Raw genomic sequence first — 19,569 nt, forward strand, 5'->3', positions numbered from 1 at the left:
CTTTCACCTAACAACTTTAGTTCCCCCAAACTCAGGCCCCGTGCTGGATGCAACATGTGCCGAGTCAGCTCAGCCAAGGGTTCACAAGCCTGAGTGAGGGTGGTGAAGGATGAAGAAATGACAGACAAAGAGAATAAGCTGGGTCTAGGTGGATCTTCCTGTGCCTGGCTGAGGCCACAGAGAGAGAGAGATCCAGAGGCAAGCTGAGCCTTTATTTTATAGCCTGAGGTAAACAAGGTAGTGGTCACCATAGTTACAATGTTCTTGTAAGTTTCACTTGTTTTGGCAGCACTTGTGCACCTCCCACAGCCCATTAGCTACCCAGATAAGATCTAGGGAGCGTCATAAGGTCAACCCTAATTATGCTAAGAGGACTGTGCCCTCTAAGCTGGAACTTGTTTGTGGCTGTGCCAACAAATCAGTCTGAGGCTTAACCCCATAGCTGCGCCCTACACTTAGTATTTCATATTTTTATCATTATAGAAACTAGAGGCCTGGTGCATGAAAATTCATGCACTGGAGGGGGGTCCCTCAGCCGGGCCTGTACCCTCTCACCACCCAGGAGCCCTCAGGGGCAAGAGGTGACCTGGCGATCAGGGGAAGGAGACGCCCCATCACACCTCTGCTGCTGCCATTGCCGGCAGCACAAGCCTCGTCAAGCCCTGGTTACCTGAGCCTTGAGTGGACTTAGTTGGCTGGGCAGCCGTCATCTGAGGCTTGCCTGTTGTAAGAGGCCGTGGTGCTATAGGAAAGGCCTGACCCAACTCCAAGTCATGTAAAGGACATGAACTTGGCTTGCACCCCAGTTCTTGTGATCTAGGCAAGCAGACATTTTGTCATAACAACTGTCAAACATAGATGGACCTAGACAAAGCTTGCCCAGTCTTTCCCAGCCTGTAACGATCTGCTACTTCCCCATCAGAAGCCAAGCCATAACAGTGATCTATGAAGCATGACCAGCCACAGCTTAGCTATAAAACAGTGTGTGTAAAAGTTAAAGTTGCTGGTGCCTTGTGCCAGTTCTCCTAAACCCCGGCCTCTGGTGCTTTCATCCCACACCGCCATTACCCTACAGGACCATTTGGGAGCGGGTCTCCACAATTGGTGCCCAACGTGGGGCAGAAGGTGGGCTGCATGAGGACCCCGAAGTATCACTCAGCCGAGTCCATTAAGTAATAGTAAATTTTGGGGAATTTGTGTTAATTAGGAGTAAAACATGGGGCAATTAGAGACCAAAGAGTGCTCTCTGCATGCACAGATGTTAAAGAACATGCTGCAGGCAAGAGGGGCTCGAGTAACTACCTCCCGACTCCTGTCGGGGGGCCACAACGGTGGCCACACACTGGGTTTGTCCTTCTGGTGTTTATTGTCTGGTATTTGTTGTCCTGGCATTTGTTGTCAAAAAGTCGTCTGCTTCTGTGTGCACCCTGCTGCAATGTTTTTTGAAAATTTTCAGGACTTCAAGGAGTGACCTGCAGGTCCCGGCAACCTTAGGTTGCATTTGTCTGGTTTGTTTTGTCTCTGTCCTTCGTTGTCTTTGTCTTTGTCAAAATGGGTCAGGGTCAGTCATCTTCGTCGACCCCCTATCAGTCAGGCCCACTCCGGGTGAGTGGAAGGGGAGCTTGATCACCTCCTGGGAAGCTATAGGGCTCCCTCAGGAATGGGGAGATTGTTAGGAATTGGGTGGATTGTTTAAACTCTGAGTGAAGGTCTGGTGAAAGTGTGTGAGTGTGGAGGGAGGGGGCCTGCCCTCTCCTCTCCTTTGTGTGGCTCCACGACTTCAGTTACAGAGTCTGAGTGGGCCCCAACCTGCGGTTCCGCGATTCGTCATATGGCATAACGGTGACTCACCCCCACATGGAGGTGACCAGGCCCGGGGTTTATACGGGTGCACCTTAGCTAAGACAAATCTAAGCTTCTAAGGGATGCGGCCACGTGGGCATCTGCATGAAAACAGGTCACCCCCTCCCTTGTCTGTCTCTCATCACTGATCATCATGGGGTGGGGACAAAGTAAACCCACTGTTAACTAGTCTGTGTGAAGTAAAAGCTACTTTGATTTATTCTGCTGTTCTGTTGATACGCTTGGCTGAACGTTTGGGCTGGACCCGTGGTAGTCTGCAGAAGTCTCTTGGCAGCCACGAAAATTATTTTTCTCAGTCTTTTGCTCACTATTAAAGGGGAATCAGCCCACTTAGCTGATTTCTGTCTATCAGTTGCTCTTACCTAGGTTGTAAATTTACTGTATTAAATTAAAGTTCTAGGGTAGATTTAAAGGTTAAGATGTTAATGCTTTTGATTTACAGAAATTCTGAACGGGAGTGGCCCACTTTCCAGGTGGGATAGCCAAATATGGGGACTTATGATTTAACCACCGCTTTTCAGGTTCACCATGTTGTCTATGGCTAGCCGGGTCACCCCGACCAAATTCCCTATATTCAAGTGTAGGTCAATAGTTTAACTAAAGAAACATAGCAAAAAGTTAGAAATAAATATGCCATCTGAATCATTTGCTGAAACTTCCCCCAAAGCAGAATATGAGGGAAGGGAAGAAGGGAGTGTGTGGCGATCCAATATGGGCACCCCCCCCCCCCATGTATTCTAATTTAAGATCTCCTTCTCATAACTGAAAAGTTTTACAAAAATTTAAAAATACGTCTAGGATTTCTATACACATATAAAGAGAAAAACTAGCTTGAAACTAATGCATGCATCGTCTGATTTTGGACATTTAGATAGAGTTTTAAGGTAAAATCTCTTCACAAACATACAAAATAAAACCCAAGACTGATTATTTCCTAAGAAAAATGGCAAATTTAACCCAAAGGAAAAAAGATGCTAGCTAGATTCTAGCAGCAGGATTGGCATTTCCATAATAAAGAACAGTTTTTAAATACTAATAAAGGATATTAAAAAGTTAACTTCAAGGCCAAAAAGGAAATTCAAAAAATTATCTCTATTACAAAAATTTACTAAAGACTATAACTTAAAATAATAAATTAGATTTAAATCTCAAGAATTATTAAAATATATTAATTATAAAAATCTAAATAGCCCAGGTAAAAGACGGCTATGCCCTTTAATTAAGGCTAGCTTCCCAAAGCAATTTCTAATAGAGAAAGGGCTAGCCTCCCTTTCCCCCAACAAAACAAGCAGGTAGGCCAAAAATTTCCTACCAGTAGCAACTTCTAAAAAGAGGCTTGCTTCCCAATTTCCCATCCTTAGTAAAAAGATGTAACTAATTTACATTTTAATAGTTACCTATTTCCAGTCAATAGCAGCCCAAGACTTTAGGAGTTTACTAAATTAAATTAGATATTCTAAAATAACAGAATACTAAAATATTAATCTAAATTTCCCTTACAAAAAATCTAAAGGACAAAATTAAATCTATTAATTATATCTTATATTTTTAAAGTTTATTCTCTCTTCTTAAAGAATTTTTTAATAAAGCCAATTTAAAATTACCAGAGGACAGGCTAGACAAATAGTTAAGGGATATACTGCTTGTAGTGACTTAAACCATCATCCACTGGTAGAAGGAGTAATCCTCATAGTCTCCTTCCAGGTCATCTTTGGCAGATGGATGTCACTCATGTCCCTGCCTTTGGAAGGCAACAATATGTCCATGTGACTATTGAAACTTATTCTGCATTTTTGGTTGCTACAGCCCAAACAGGTAAAGCTACTAAGCATGTAATTAACCACTGTTATACAGCATTTTCCCTTTTAGGTATACCTAAAATTATAAAAACAGATAATGGACCAGGATATACCAGCAGAGCTTTTCAACAATTTTGTCAATATTACCAGATATTTCACAAGACGGGAATCCCCTATAATCCCCAAGGACAAGGCATAGTTAAAAGGGCACATCGTTCCCTAAAAAATCAGATTCAAAAAACAAAGAAGGGGGAGCTATGGGGTCCGTACTCTCCTCACCAAATATTACAACATTCACTATTTACTTTAAATTTTTTGAATCTGGACGCGCAGGGTTTGTCTGCTGCAGATCGACAATGGACCATGGGAGCCCATCGGGCTGCCTTAGTCAAATAGAAAGATCCTAACACTATGGAGTTGCTAACTTGGGGAAGAGGGTATGCTTGTGTTTAAGTTCCAGGTGCAGACCCCAATGACCGAGTTTGCGATCAGATCTCTGAGGAAGAGGCAGGACACGCTCCAGTGGAGGGATCATCGGCAAACGGAGATGACTCCTCCTATCACCTAGGTTCTTTGAAGAGGCTGGATGCAGAAGCTCAAAGCATTCACTCAGAACTCTTCCTGGGGATTAATTTTGGCTTTGATCGCCTTGACTAGACTCTTGCGAGTGACTTCGGCTGAGGTTCACTGGGCTCATGTGATTGATCCACCAACCTTCACTCTGCAGACTTGGAATGACCCTGAGAAGGAAGGATATTCTGTTTCTTGTCAAGGGTGTTCTCACCAATTGTATATCTGTTACTGATAGAAATTTTGACATTGTAGTTTTGCATCAGCCTTCCTTTGTTATGCTTCCTGTTAAAGCCAAGTGTACCTGGTATGAGCATTCAGGACTTCAAGTATTGGTAAGATTATACGAGTTACTTACTAGACCTAAGAGATTTTTAGGAATTGCAGGTTTAGTAGCTGTAATTTCTCTTCTTGCTACTGCTACTACTGCAGCTATAGCTTTAACTCAAGAAATTCATACAGCTCATTATGTAGAAGATCTTGCTAAAAATATGAGTGTTGCTTTAGGTGCTCAAGAAAGGATTGATAGGAAGTTAGAACAGAAGATTGATGTTTTGGAACAGACTGAGCTTTTATTACGGGGTCAGTTACAAAATCATAAGCTTCGTGCTAGTCTCCGCTGTCATACTGAATTTAATAACATTTGTGTAACTCCCAAGTTTTATAATGCTTCCTCTTAGGAATAGAATAAAGTTAAAGCACATCTCTTAGGTATATGGAAGGCCTCTAATACATCATTGGATATTTTGAAATTGCATGACGAAATTCAGGCTATAATGAGTGCAAAGGGGCCTGAGCTTCTGCCTACAGAGGTAGCAGCTAAGATTTTTAATGAGATTGAAAGTCGGTTTTCTTCTACCCGGTGGACCTCGTTATTAGGTTCCGGGATTATGATACTTACTAGAGGCCCGGTGCACAAAAATTTGTGCACTGCCGGGGGGGGGGGGGGGGGTGTGGTCGCAGAAGGCAGGCCCCAGGTGGCAGAGGGCAGGCCCAATCCCTAGTTGCCTGCCCCACAGCTCCTGGTCGGGCTCAGAGCAGGGCCGACAGGGGAGTTTGGGTGCCGCCCCCTGTCACCCACAGAGCAGGGCGGATCAGGAGGTTGAGATGCCACCCTCAGTCAAGCTCAGGGTAAGGCCGATTGGGGGGTTGGGGCGCTGCACCCTGTCACACTCAAGGCAGGGTCGATGGGGAGGTTGTGGTGCCACCCCCTGTCACCCACAGAGCAGGGCCAATCAGGGGGTTGTGGTGCCACCCCTGTCACTCACAGAGCCGGCTGATCAGGGGGTTGTGGTGCCATCCCTGTCACTCACAGAGCAGGGCGGATCAAGGGGTTGTGGTGCCACCCCTGTCACATACAGAGCCGGCCGATCAGGGGGTTGTGGTGCCACCCCTGTCACTCACAGAGCAGGGCCTGTCAGGGGTTGGGGAGCTCCCCCCTGTCACACACAGAGCAGGGCCGATCAGGGGGTTGTGATGCCACTCTCAGTCACGCTCAGGGTAGGGCCAATTGGGGAGTTGGGACGCTGCCCCCTGTCATAATCAAGGCAGGGTCAATGGGGAGGTTGGGGCACTGCCTCCTGTCACCCACAGAGCAGGGCCGATCAGGGGGTTGGGGCACTCCCCCCTGTCACACTCAGGGCAGGGCCTATGGGGAGGTTGCGGCTCCACCCCGTCACACACAGAGCAGGGCCCATGGGGGGGTTGGGGCGCCTTCCCCTGTCACGAACAGAGCAGGGCATATTGGGAGGTTGTGGCCCCGCCCCCTGTAACACACAGAGCCACAGGGCAATCAGGGGGTTTGGGCGCTGCCCCCTGTCACGCTGCTCCAGGGGCCAGGAAGCCTCATGGCTCCACTGATCCCAGTGCTGGGAGGCATATTACCCTTTTACTATATAGGATAGAGGCCTGGTGCATGAGTGGGGGCTGGCTGGTTTGCCCTGAAGGGTGTCCCGGATCAAGGTGGGGGTCCCCACTGAGGTGCCTGGCCAGTCTGGGTGAGGGGCTGAGGGCCGTTTTCAGGCTGGTGGGTGACTGAAGCTCCCAGCCTCTCCTTTTTTCCTTTTTTTTTATTCTTTGATTTATTTACCTTCTATAGCTGTCACTGGAGCTGAGAGCTGGCTTTAGCTGTGAGACCTCGGTTGCTGAAAGCAGGTTTCTGGGCTTTGTTTACTTTCTGTATTTGAAACTTTGTTGCAACTCCAGCTCTGAGATTCTGGCTGACTGAAAGCAGGTTTCTGGGGTTTTGTTTAGCTTCTATATTTGTAACAATGCTTCTCAGAGAGCAGCTCAGAGCCCAGCAGCAGCAGGCGGGGAAGGTTGGCTTCCTCCATCACTGGAGCAAGCAAGCCTCCTGTTGGTGTCAGTAGCCTGGCTGCCGGCCGCCATCTTGGCTGGCAGTTAATTTGCATATTGCCCTGATTAGCCAATGGGAAGGGTAGCGGAGGTATGGCTAATTACCATGTTTCTCTTTTATTAGATAGGACTAGAGGCCCGTTATCTCCCTCAGCCCGGCCTGTGCCCTCTCACAGTCTGGGACCCCTCGGGAGATAACTGCCCGCTGGCTTAGGCCTGCTCCTGTGTGGCAGAGGGCAGGCCCAATCCCTAGGTGCAGCCCCTGGTTGGGCTCAGAGCAGGGCTGATTGGGGAGTTGGGGCGCCGCCCCCTGTCATGCACAGAGCAGGGCGGATCAGGAGGTTGCGATGCCACCCTAAGTCATGCTCAGGGTAGGGCCGATTGGGGGGTTGAGGAGCTCCCCCGTCACTCACAGAGTAGGGCCGATAGGGGAGTTGGGGCACCGCCCCCTGTCACACACAGAGCAGGGCGGATCAGGGGGTTGGGGCGCCGCACCCTGTCACACTCAGGGCAGGGCTGATGGGGAGGTTATAGCTCTACCCCGAAACACACAGAGCAGGGCCCGTGGGGGGGGGGGGCGGTTGGGGTGCCGCACCCTGACACACACAGAGCAGGGCCGATCAGGGGGTTGGGGAGCTCCCCCCATCAGGCACAGAGCAGGGCTGATCAGGGGGTAGGGGTGCCTTCCCCTGTCACTAACAGAGCAGGGCGGATAGGGAGGTTGTGGCCTCGACCCCTGTCACACACAGAGCCGCAGGGCGATCAGGGGGTTTGGGCGCTGACCCCTGTCATGCTGATCCCGGTTCCGGAAGGCCTCGCGGTTCTGCTGATCCCAGTGCTTGGAGGCATACTACCCTTTTACTATATAGGATAGAGGCCTGGTGCACGGGTGGGGGCCGGCTGGTTTGCCCTGAAGGGTGTCCTGGATCAGGGTGGGGGTCCCCACGGGGGTGCCTGGCCAGCCTGGATGAGGGGATGATGGCTGTTTGCAGCTGGTCACACACCCTTCAGGGTGGGGGTCCCCACTGGGGTGCCTGGCCAGTCTGGGTGAGGGGCTGAGGGCTGTTTTCAGGCTGGCGGGTGACTGAAGCTCCCAACCACTCCTTTTTTTCTTTTTCTTTTTTATTCTGGGCCAGCTTTAGCTCTGAGGCTTGGCTCCAGCTCTTAGGCCTCTGCTGCTGAAAGCAGGTATCTGGTTTGTTTGGGTTCTGTAATCAAAACACTGTTTCAACTCCAGCTCTGAGATCCCGGCTGGCTGAAAGCAGGTTTCTGGGGTTTTGTTTAGCTTCTATATTTGTAACAATGTTTCAAACTGCAAGCTCAGAGGCCAGCAGTGGCAGGCGGGAAACGTTCGAGTCTTCCGTCACTGAAGCAAGCAAGCCTCATGTTCGTTTCAAGCTGCCTGGCTGCTGGCTGCCATCTTGGCTGGCAGTTAATTTGCATATCACCCTGATTAGCCAATGGGAAGGGTAGCGGAGGTACGGCTAATTACCATGTATCTCTTTTATTAGATAGGATATGCATACCCATTCTGCTTTGTCTACTTCCAGTCTGCATCCGAGCCATTGGAGGAAGCCTCCGATCCTTGCAAACCGCTGTGCACGAACTGCGCCTAAAACACAAAGAAGGGGGAGATGTAAGAGGCTGTGGGGCTACAGGAAAGGCCTGACCCCACTCCAAGTCATGTAAAGGACATGAACTTGGCTTGCACTCAGTTCTTGTGATCTAGGCAAGCAGACATTTTGTCATAACAACTGTCAAACATAGATGGAACTAGACAAAGCTTACCCAGTCTTGCCCAACCTGTAACGATCTGCTACTTCCCCTCAGAAGCCAAGCCATAACAGTGATCTATGAAGCATGACCAGCCACAGCTTAGCTATAAAACAGTGTGTGTAAAAGTTAAAGTTGCTGGTGCCTTGTGCCAGTTCTCCTAAACCCCGGTCTCTGGTGCTTTCATCCGACGCCGTCATTACCCGACGGGACCATTTGGGAGCGGGTCTCCATAGCCTGTGCCTTGGGCCAGTCCTGAGCAGCTTCGGGGCTGAGGGGACTGGGTGCCAGCATCTTGTGGCTGTGGGCACAGCCATCTTGGAGGACATGGCAATCAATTAGCATATTTCCTCTGTATTGTCTGTGGGCGCCACAATCTTCGTGATGGCATGAGGGTCAATTAGCATATCCCCTCTTTATTAGCTAGGATAGGAAATTCTCCAATAAATGTACTTTTTTTTTTCTGGAACAGAAATAATCTGTTGTCCCTGAAGCTTCTGAGGCTTTGGGATCTGTCTGCCATTTCAAATAAATTGTGGAATATGCTATGTGTGTAACACCACCTGCTTTTACTTTGGAGATGTCACCCTCATATAGTTGCAAACTATTGTATGGTTTTTATTACATTTTCCAATTGAACTTTTATCATAAATCCTAAATAAATCTAAATAAGAAAGTCAAAATATAAATAGGAAGCATACAGTCTAAAGACATATCTGTTCAAATATTAGACCAGCTATGCCCTTACTGGTTTGGCTCAGTGGATATAGCATCAGCCTGTGGACTGAAGAGTCCCAGGTTCAATTCCAGTCAAGGGCATGTACCTTGGTTGGGGGCACATCCCCAGTAGGGGGTGTGTAGGAAGCAGCTGATCAATGTTTCTCTCTCATCAATGTTTCTAACTCTCTATTCCTCTCCCTTCCTCTCTGTAAAAAAATCAATAAAATAGATATAAAAAAATTACACCAGCTAGGCATTTCTCTATTCGCTCCACTTACTAAATCTATTATATATATTTCAAAGAGGGAGAGGGAGAAAGAGAGATGGAAACACCAATGATAAGAGAGAATCATCAATTGTCTGCCTTCTGCATGCCCCCTTCTGGGATTGAGCCCGCTAACTAGGCATGTTCCTGACCAGGAAACAAACTGTGATCCCTGTTTCATAGGTTGACACTCAACCACTGAGCCACACCAACTGGGCCAGAAATCTATTCTTCAATGTCAAATAGATGAGGAAATCGCAGAAGTTCTAATAACACTAGGTTTAAGACCAACACATATGTTAGTTGTGTACTTTTAAAAATTTTCTGTGCACACCTAGAAAATGAATTTGTTAAAGTTGCATATATGGCTTTGTCTAAATTGAATGTCAAAAAACATTAATTCTTTTACAAACAATCTAAATCATCTTCCCAATAGAGGAAAGTCAGAGGTGAGAATTGTGCTGAGTGAGAGTAGAACCATCACTTGCATTAGAATTACTTGGGTTTTGGTAAATGTTCATATTCTAGGCCCTATAACAGACTAATAGGATTAGAATTTCTGGAAAGTGTGCCCTGGAAATTAGCATTTTAACAATCCTGCGAATCACACTTAAAAACAAAAAAAGGGAACCAAAATACTGTTTCAATGAATGTTTACCTCAACCTCCAGAGAAAGCTTTGTGGAATGTTATTTGATCTCCAATTAAAAGATCCAGTTCAGGCCCTACTAAGTTGCTAGAGCTTTCCTGGCTCAAGGTGAAGAAGTCCAGCCAACCTCACCTATTGAGAAGTGAGGATAAAGGAGACTGGCTGGTAAGACACAAAGAATGCTTTCAGGAGATAGATGGAGTGCTGTTATGACTTTGCTATTATGAAGTTTTCCAGGAAAAACCTTGAATAACTCAACTTTTGGAGTGTGGCGAGGAAGAATTTATACTGTATCACATGGACACACACACCAAAAAGCACCAATTCCAGGAATTCTTGATTAGAACGAAAGAGGAAAGAGTGTCAGGCAGCCCACAAAAACATTCTAAAATCACTCCTTTTAACTGCTTATTATATTAAGTATGTCTTGCACAGTCTTAAGAGAGAACAAGCTATTTTGCAACAGAAACAAGGAGCAAAGAGTAGAGTGTGAAATCCATTTTTATATAGGATCTCGGGACTGGCGAGTCATATATTGTTTGTATCTCCTTAGTGAATATAGGAGAAAGTACTTATATAAAGAAAAAAATGTCCTGTGTTTTCCTTATTCTTGCCCTGCGTCCAAAAGAAAAGGAAGAAAAACAGAAAATTGAGGAGAAAGAAATAAATACATTGTATGCTGAAGAGAGGGCAAGACTTGAAAGAGGCTCCATGTCTACGTTTTCACTACTCACTGTTACACGTCAACTGATGAAGCAAAATCCACTTCTGATACAACTGCATGGATGTCAGGGAATGCTGTGCTGCTGAGAAATAAATACTCCCTACAAGTGTATTTTGGCCAATGAGAAGTGCTCTAGGGAGTCAACAGAGAGCTCAGTTTGAATAAATATATTAGGTAATACAGTGGGGCCTTGACTTACGAGTTTAATTCGTCCCGTGAGGGAGCTCGTAACTCAGATTACTCGTATGTCAAATCATCAGTGAATGAATGAGACACGTGATGCTGGGCTGATGTTGTGGCATTCATTGTGACGTTCGCTGGGCTAACTAGCGGTGGGGTATCTGAAGCTGGCTCGTAACCCGAATTTTAGCTCGCAACTCAAAGCAAAAAATCGGCCGAGAGACATCTCATATCTCGAAAAATTCGTTAGTTGGGACACTTGTAAGTCAAGGCCCCACTCTACTTTATTGACATAAGAAATAGACATCTGATTAGTCCAGACAAAACAACCGTCAAAACTGGTGGCGATAATAAAGAGAGCTGCATGTAACCAGTCGTCATATTTACCTAAATTGGAAACTACAACAACAGGTATTTGAAAGCTGTAGCAACATCTTCCTTGGGCGTGAAGGATGGCTCATAAATCTTTTAGACCTATCTCAGGAGGCTGGTGTTCCTTTCCAGGTTTTTACTCCAAACATCCCATGTAAAACTGGCTATGGCTATGGGAGGTTCAAATACCTTTATAAAATCACAGTGTATTTAAATTCATTTTCTAAAACATCCAGGGTTGTCCTTCTTAAGTGATGGCCTTCGACTCCTGTTTTATGCTTTTATTAAAATATATTTTATTGATTTTTTACAGAGAGGAAAGGAGAGGGATAGAGAGTTAGAAACATCAATGAGAGGGAAATATCAATCAGCTGCCTCCTGCACACCTCCTACTGGGGATGTACCTGCAACCAAGGTACATGCCCTTGATCAGAATGGAACCTGGGACCTTTCAGTCCGCAGTCCAACCATCTATCCCCTGAGGCAGACTGGTTAGGGCTCCACTCCCATGGTCCCTCCCCGGCCCTGATCATGAACTGCTGGGGTCCTTCAGCCTGGCCGGTGCCCTCTCTCAATCTGGGACCCTTCGGGAGATGTCAGAGAGCTGGTTTGGGCCTGATCCCTGCAGGCCAGGCCAAGGGACCCCACCAGTGCACAAATCCATGCACTGAGTCTCTAGTTAACATAATAAAGGCATTCTCCCTGCTGAAGATTTATAATAGCTGTTTCCTTAAGAAATCTCCCAAGGCCCCGAGGCAAAAAGGGAGGGAGACGGGGGAAAAAAAGAAAAAAAGTTAGTTTTATTTTATGAAACACTTTTTGGTCTCAAGGTGACAGAATGAGGTTACTAGGTGATATTCAGCAGAGGAACTTGAAGACTTAATTTTAAGATAAGGCTTGCATTCCCAGGACTTCCCCCTCTTGTGCCTGCTCGCCTGAACCCCAATAATCTGGAAAGGCCTGGGCATTGCCAAACCCCCTCAGGCGCTCTGGGAGGGGGCAGGGTGGGGAACATTGCAAAGCCCCGCCCAGCATCGCTCCCATTAAAATTTCCATGCACAGCATTGTTAGTTGGGGTCACGTGGTCCCAAGGTGTGGCTCATATGAAGCAGGGCCTGCCTGTGACATCCCAAACCCAAGGGGAACTGAGGGGGAACTGAGCTGGCTATGGGGCGGGCAATCAAGGCTTGGCCGCTTGGCACTCATGGGGGCGCTGCGCAAAGGAATGGGTGGGAGGTAGGCGTGTCCTCCCAGTATTTTTTCTGCAAAAATGAACAATTCAAAGCATGTGGCAGTCTTTGTATATGTCTGAGCTTCTGTGTCCTACATGTGGTAAAATATTAGCCTCTGATGGCAATCCTAGAAAATAACAATTTATTGGCCGTATTAAAAAGGGTGAATTCTATGGTCCAGACCAAATTTTTAATATTAAAACCAGTTTAAGTTTGATGACCTTCAGATTGAGTATTTTTGGCGATTCTTCTGAGTGTGGATTTACAAGGCTTTTGACTGAGAAATACCTTTGGGACACCCCAAGGGCCCTTGGGTACCTCAAGGATTTATTCTCTCTTTTCAAAAAGAAATTATTTTTTAACTAAATGAGGCCGATTGAATATCCTTGAAATTACATGAGGAAGCTTTGTCAAATAAAAAATTAATAACACTTCTATTTAGATACATATACTTTTAATGTTAGAGAGGTTTCAATCTACTTCACAAAAGAACGTACACAGATTCAGAGCCAAGGTCAAACGGAAAACTTTCAGAAATGACACGTCTTCAGTCAGGGACATAGGGCAAGCAGGATGATCTCTGCATCTGTCACTGACACTCTGGGTGTTTGTGGGTTTCATCTATTGGGGTTTATCAATTGTTTTCAATGTTTACTACACCGTCTGCAATAAGCCACGTGCCACATGTTATTCTTTACATACAAATTGTTTGTTGTTCTCTATGTCATTTTTCAGGGATTATTTACTACTAAAAGGTTGTTGTCTCAGAATTAGTCATCTACGCTAATAAAAGGGTAATATGCTAATTAGGGCAGATGTCTTCTGCATGACCATCAGGACATCCTTCCAGACAAAGCCGCAGCGGCTGCCTGAGGCTCAGGCAAGCCCTGGATCGTGGCTGCCCCAGCAAGGGCCGGCTTGAGGCTCAGGCAGCCAGTGACAGCAGCAGCAGGGTAATGGGAGCAGCACCTTCCCCTGATTGGCCAGGTTGCCTTCAGCAGAGGGAGGCCAGACTTTGGCTTATGCTGGGGGCAGAGGCGGTTAGAGGCGATCTAGCCGGCAGGGAGCCAAAGTAGGGGCAATCAGGCTGGCAGGCAGGCAGAGGCAGTTAGGGGCAATAAGGCAGGCAGGCAGGCAGAAGGGTTAGGGGCAATCAGGCAGGCAGGCAGGCAAGTGGTTAGGAGCCAGCGTTCCCAGATTGGGAGAGGGATGTCCGTCTGCCGGTTTAGACCTGATCCCACAACAGCAGACTGACATCCCCTGAGGGGATCCAAGATTGGAGAGGGTGCAGGCCAGGCTGAAAGACCCCTGCCCTCATGCATGAATTTGTGCACCGGGCCTCTAGTCTATAATCATAAAAGCATAATATACTAATTAGACCAAACGACCTTCCGGACAACCATGCTATGACACCCACTGGTGCCAGGCCAGTTAAGGCGGGTGCGATGCAATTGGTCGGGGGCCTGACCATCACCCCATGATTGCCCTGCAGAAGGAGGCCCTGGCCACCAGCAGGCGGGGCAATCAATCAGGGGGCTCCATGATTGCCCCATAGAGGGAGCCCCCTCTGACCGGCGGGCTATGGCGAGTGGGCGGGGACTCCATCTGTGATGGAAGCCCAGGTCAGGGTGCCAGAGGGAAGCCAGTGCTGGCAGCCGGGGGAAGGAAGGCCTACTCTTGGATGAATTTCGTGCATTAGGCCTCTAGTACAGTGGCCGGCAAACTGCGGCTCCCATGTGGCTCGTGAGCCGCAGTTTGCCGACCACTGCTCTAGTATCTTATAGGAAAGTAAAGGTTTTGATCAACTGCATTTTAAACAAATCTATAACCATGCCACGTTTCGAATTTTGTCATATTGGACAGCCATTGCTTTACTCTGGTGCATTTAAGTCTTTAGAGAAACCCATAAAAAGGACTCTGATATACTCCAAATTGCAGGCTTCTAAGCAGGTCATATCTTTGAATTGGATAAGGGCTTATAGAACTTCAGGGAATTATAAACTGGAGATAAAATAAAAATATATATAGAGAGAAGGTGGTACCTCCTTCCTAGCATACGTAAGTAAAATATACAAGTGAACTCTGGTCTTAAAAAGGGGAAATTTAAAAACCTCTTCCACCAATGTTCACAGAGTAACTGAGATCTTTTCTCACCGTTGGTAAGAACGAAGAAGGTGTGCCTTTTACCTAAACTGTTCCCTGCAAAGTCAACTAGCATGTCCCTCTCCCAGGCATTTTCTAGGAAGCGACCAAGTTAGTTGCCCTGTTTGAAAAGAGGTAAAATCTCTGAGGTGGCATTTTTAAGGTTTGGAAGTAAAACAGCAGAAATTAAGATTCAGTAAAAAAAAAGAATTAAGCCAGTGAGCAGAAGGTTTAAAGTACTAAATTTGGCTTGAAATACATTCCATCCTTGCCCCAGAAATCAGGCAGAGAATAAATCCCTAATGACAAGGGCATACAAGGGGTGGGAACGGAGCTGTTTGTACTGTCCTCAGATCCCTGCATACTGGCCTAACCAGGGTTCCAGGTATGTGTCAACTCTCTTAAGTCCACATCCTAGAGTAAACCCCTTGGGAATTTAGTTCATTAGTTTCTTAACCATCCAGTTCAGCGGGTACTTCAAACACATTAATGGGTACCTCAGGCACTTTTAATCACAGACAAGGGGCCTGAGAGCAGGACAGGGGTTATGCACGCTTCCCCCACAGGTTAGAGAGGCAGGAGACACCTTCTGCATGAGCTCGGGTCCTCACCATGGTAGTAAGTGTGGTTAGTCCACCTGCAGCCTTATTTACGACCAGACGTGGGCAAGGTAACCTCACTCCTAGTGTGACGGTGGGGACTCCCTTCAGCCTGGGCCAGGTGAGGGACGCCCCACTGCCAAGGATAGTGACAATGGACACAGGACGTCCTTTGTGAAGCACAATGGATAAAGGGAACGTCCTTGTGCATTTTTTCCTCTCAGGTGGGAAGTGTGTCATTCACACCACATAAAAGCAGCCCCTCAAAAATTGGAATAATTCTGACCCACAAACTTTAAAAAAAAAAAATAGCGCCTGATTTTGTTCTGCACTCAGGTTAGGCCTCAATACCAACTGGCGAATGGGGAGAGTTGCCCTCAGAGGGAAACCTCAAGTATAGCACATCCTACAATTAGACCTTTTCTATAGGAAGGAAGAAAAATGGTTAGAAGTCTCATATGTCCGGACTTTCTTTACTCTAGAGGACAAGCCAAGACAGGCAGGAACTGTAAACTTAATCCCATGCTCCTGGCAATAACAACTCAAAATCCACCAGAGGAAATGGTGAAGCCACATCCCCACCCAGGGCTCAACTGACCTTAACTTGCCCTAAGACAGATAAAGGATCTGGTCATACTTTACCCCAGATCCCCTTCTCACCCCGGGACATAAGACAAATTAAAGGTAATTTAGAGAAGTTCTCAAAAGACCCTGGCAAACATATTGAGGTCTTCCAAAACCTCATTCAAGTATTTGATCTCTCATATAGAGACATCACACTCATATTAAACCTAACCTGAGGTTTTTAAATTTCCTTTTTTTAAGCTTTCACCTAGGTATGCTGGAAGGGGTACCACCTTCTATATACACATTGTTCTTATTATTTCTAATTAATAATTCCCTGAAGTTCTATGAACCTTCATTTAGTTCAAAGATATGACCTGGTTACAAGCCTGCAATTTAGAGTAAAGCAATGGCTCTCCAATATGACAAAATTCAAAAGTGGTATGGTTATCGATTTGCTTAAAATGCAGTTGATAAAAACTTTTGCTTTCCTATAGGATTTGACATTCTGAGACAGCAACCTTTTAGTACAACAAACAATCCTAGATAATGAAGGGCTAATATGCTAATTAGACCTAACAGCACCGATCAAACAGCCACACACACACAAAAAAAGAAATGGCTACAAACAAGTACCTTTCAATAATAACTTTAAATGTAAATGGGCTAAATGCTCCATCCAAAAGACATCGAGTGGCTGAATGGATAAAAAAACATGACCCATACATCTGCTGTCTATCAGAAACCCACCTCATTAGAAAGGACTCACACAGACTGAAAGTGAAAGGATGGAAAAATATCTTTCAGGCAAATGGAAAGGAAAAGAAAGTTGGGGTAGCAATACTTATATCGGACAAAATAGACCTCAAAGTGAAGGCCATAACAAGAGATAAGGAAGGCCACTTCATAATACTAAAGGGATCAATTCAACAAGAAGATATAACCCTGGTAAACATATATGCACCCAATGCAGGAGCACCCAAATTCATAAAAAAACTCCTGGAAGATATCAAAGGAGAGATCGACAACAATACAAGCATAGTAGGGGACTTAAATACACCACTGACAGCACTGGATAAGTCCTCTAGACAAACAATCAGCAAAGATACAGCAATCCTAAATGACTCACTAGATCAGATGGACTTAATAGACATCTTCAGAACACTTCACCCCAAAGCCAGGGAATATATATTCTATTCAAGTGCACATAAGACATATTCAAAAATAGACCATATGTTGGGTCACAAGCAAAGTATCCCCAAATTCAAGAAGATTGAAATCATAAAAAGCATCTTCGCAGACCACGATGGCATAATATTAGAAATAAACTACAATAAAAACAACCCAAAATACTCAAACACCTGGAAGCTGAATAGCATGCTATTAAATATTGATTGGGTTACCAACGAGATCAAAGAAGAAATTAAAAACATCCTGGAAACTAATGACAATGAAAACACAACAATCCAAAACCTATGGGACACAATGAAAGCAGTCCTGAGAGGGAAGTTTATAGCTCTACAGGCCTATCTCAAAAAAACAAGAAAAAATGGTAGTAAATCATCTAACTCTACAACTCAAAGAATTAGAAAGAGAGCAACAAGAAAACCCCAGAGTGAGCAGAAGGAAGGAGATAATAAAGATTAGAGCAGAAATAAATGACATAGAGACCAAAAAAACAATACAGAAAATCAATGAAACCAAGAGCTGGTTCTTTGAAAGGATAAACAAGATTGACAAACCTCTAGCCAGACTCACCAAGAAGCAAAGAGAGCGGACCCAAATAAACAAAATCAGAAACGATAGAGGCGAAATAACAACAGACCCCACAGAAATACAAGTGATTGTTAAAAAATACTATGGACAGTTCTACTCCAACAAACTAGACAACCTGGAGGAAATGGACAAATTCCTAGAAAGATACAACATTCCAAAACTCAATCAGGAAGAATCTAAAAATCTCAATAGGCCAATAACTATGGAAGAAATTGAAGCAGTCATCAAAAAGCTTCCATCAAACAAAAGCCCAGGACCAGACGGCTTCACAGGGGAGTTTTACCAAACATTCAAGGAAGAACTAAAACCTATCCTCCTCAGACTACTACAACAAATTCAAGAGGAAGGAACACATCCAAGCTCATTCTATGAAGCCAGCATCACCCTAATACCAAAACCAGGTAAAGACAACACAATGAAAGAGAATTACAGGCCAATATCCCTCATGAACATAGATGCCAAAATCCTCAACAAAATCTTAGCAAATCGGATCCAGCAGTACATCAGAAAGATCATACACCATGACCAAGTAGGATTTATCCCAGGGATTCAAGGATGGTACAATATCCGCAAATCAATAAACGTGATACATCACATAAACAAATTGAAAGAAAAAAAACCACATGGTCACATCAATTGATGCAGAAAAAGCATTTGACAAAATTCAACACCCATTTTTGATAAAAACTCTCAGCAAGGTGGGAGTAGAAGAATCATACCTCAACATAATAAAAGCCATATATGACAGGCCCACAGCCAACATCATAATCAATGGACAAAAACTAACACCATTTCCCCTAAGAACAGGAGCAAGACAGGGATGCCCCCTCTCACCACTCCTGTTCAACATAGTACTGGAAGTGTTAGCCATTGCAATTAGGCAAGAAGAAGAAATAAAAGGCATCCAAATTGGAAAAGAGGAAGTAAAACTGTCCTTATTTGCAGACGACATGATATTATACATACAAAACCCTAGAGACTCCATCAAAAACCTACTAGACTTAATACATGAATTTGGCAATGTAGCAGGATACAAAATTAACCCCAAGAAATCTGAGGCATTTCTGTACACCAATAGTGAACTTTCAGAAAGAGAGATTATAAAAAGAATCCCGTTTAACATCGCACCAAAAAAATTAAACTACCTAGGAATAAACTTAACTAAAGAGGTAAAAGACCTCTACTCAGAAAACTACAGGACGTTGAAAAAAGATATAGAGGAAGACATAAACAGATGGAAGAACATACCGTGTTCATGGATTGGTAGAATCAACATCATTAAAATGTCCATACTACCCCAAGAAATCTATAAATTCAACACACTTCCCATTAAAATACCAACGGCATACTTCATAGATCTAGAACGAACTCCCCAAAAATTCATCTGGAATAAAAAAAGACCCCGAATAGCTGCAGCAATCCTGAGAAAGAACAAAGTAGGTGGGATCTCAATACCAGATATCAAGCTGTATTACAAAGCCACTGTTCTCAAAACTGCCTGGTACTGGCACAAGAATAGGCATATAGATCAATGGAATAGAATAGAGAGCCCAGAAATCGGCCTGAACCAACATGCTCAATTAATATTTGACAAAGGAGGCAAGAACATACAATGGAGCCAAGATAGTCTCTTCAGTAAATGGTGTTGGGAAAATTGGACAGATATATGCAAGAAAATGAAACTAGACCACCAACTTACACCATACACAAAAATAAACTCAAAATGGCTAAAGGACTTAAATGTACGACAGGAAACCATAAAAATTCTAGAAGAATCCAAAGGCAACAAAATCTCAGACATATGCCAAAGCAATTTCTTCACTGATACAGCTCCTAGGGCACTTGAAACTAAAGCGAAAATGAACAAATGGGACTACATCAAAATAAAAAGCTTCTGCACAGCAAAAGAAACCATCAACAAAACAACGAGAAAACCCACTGTGAGGGAAAACATATTTGCCAATGTCATATCTGATAAGGGCCTAAT

Source organism: Myotis nattereri (genome assembly GCF_964212035.1).
Source record: "Myotis nattereri genome assembly, chromosome: 6".
Classification (NCBI taxonomy): Eukaryota; Metazoa; Chordata; class Mammalia; order Chiroptera; family Vespertilionidae; genus Myotis; species Myotis nattereri.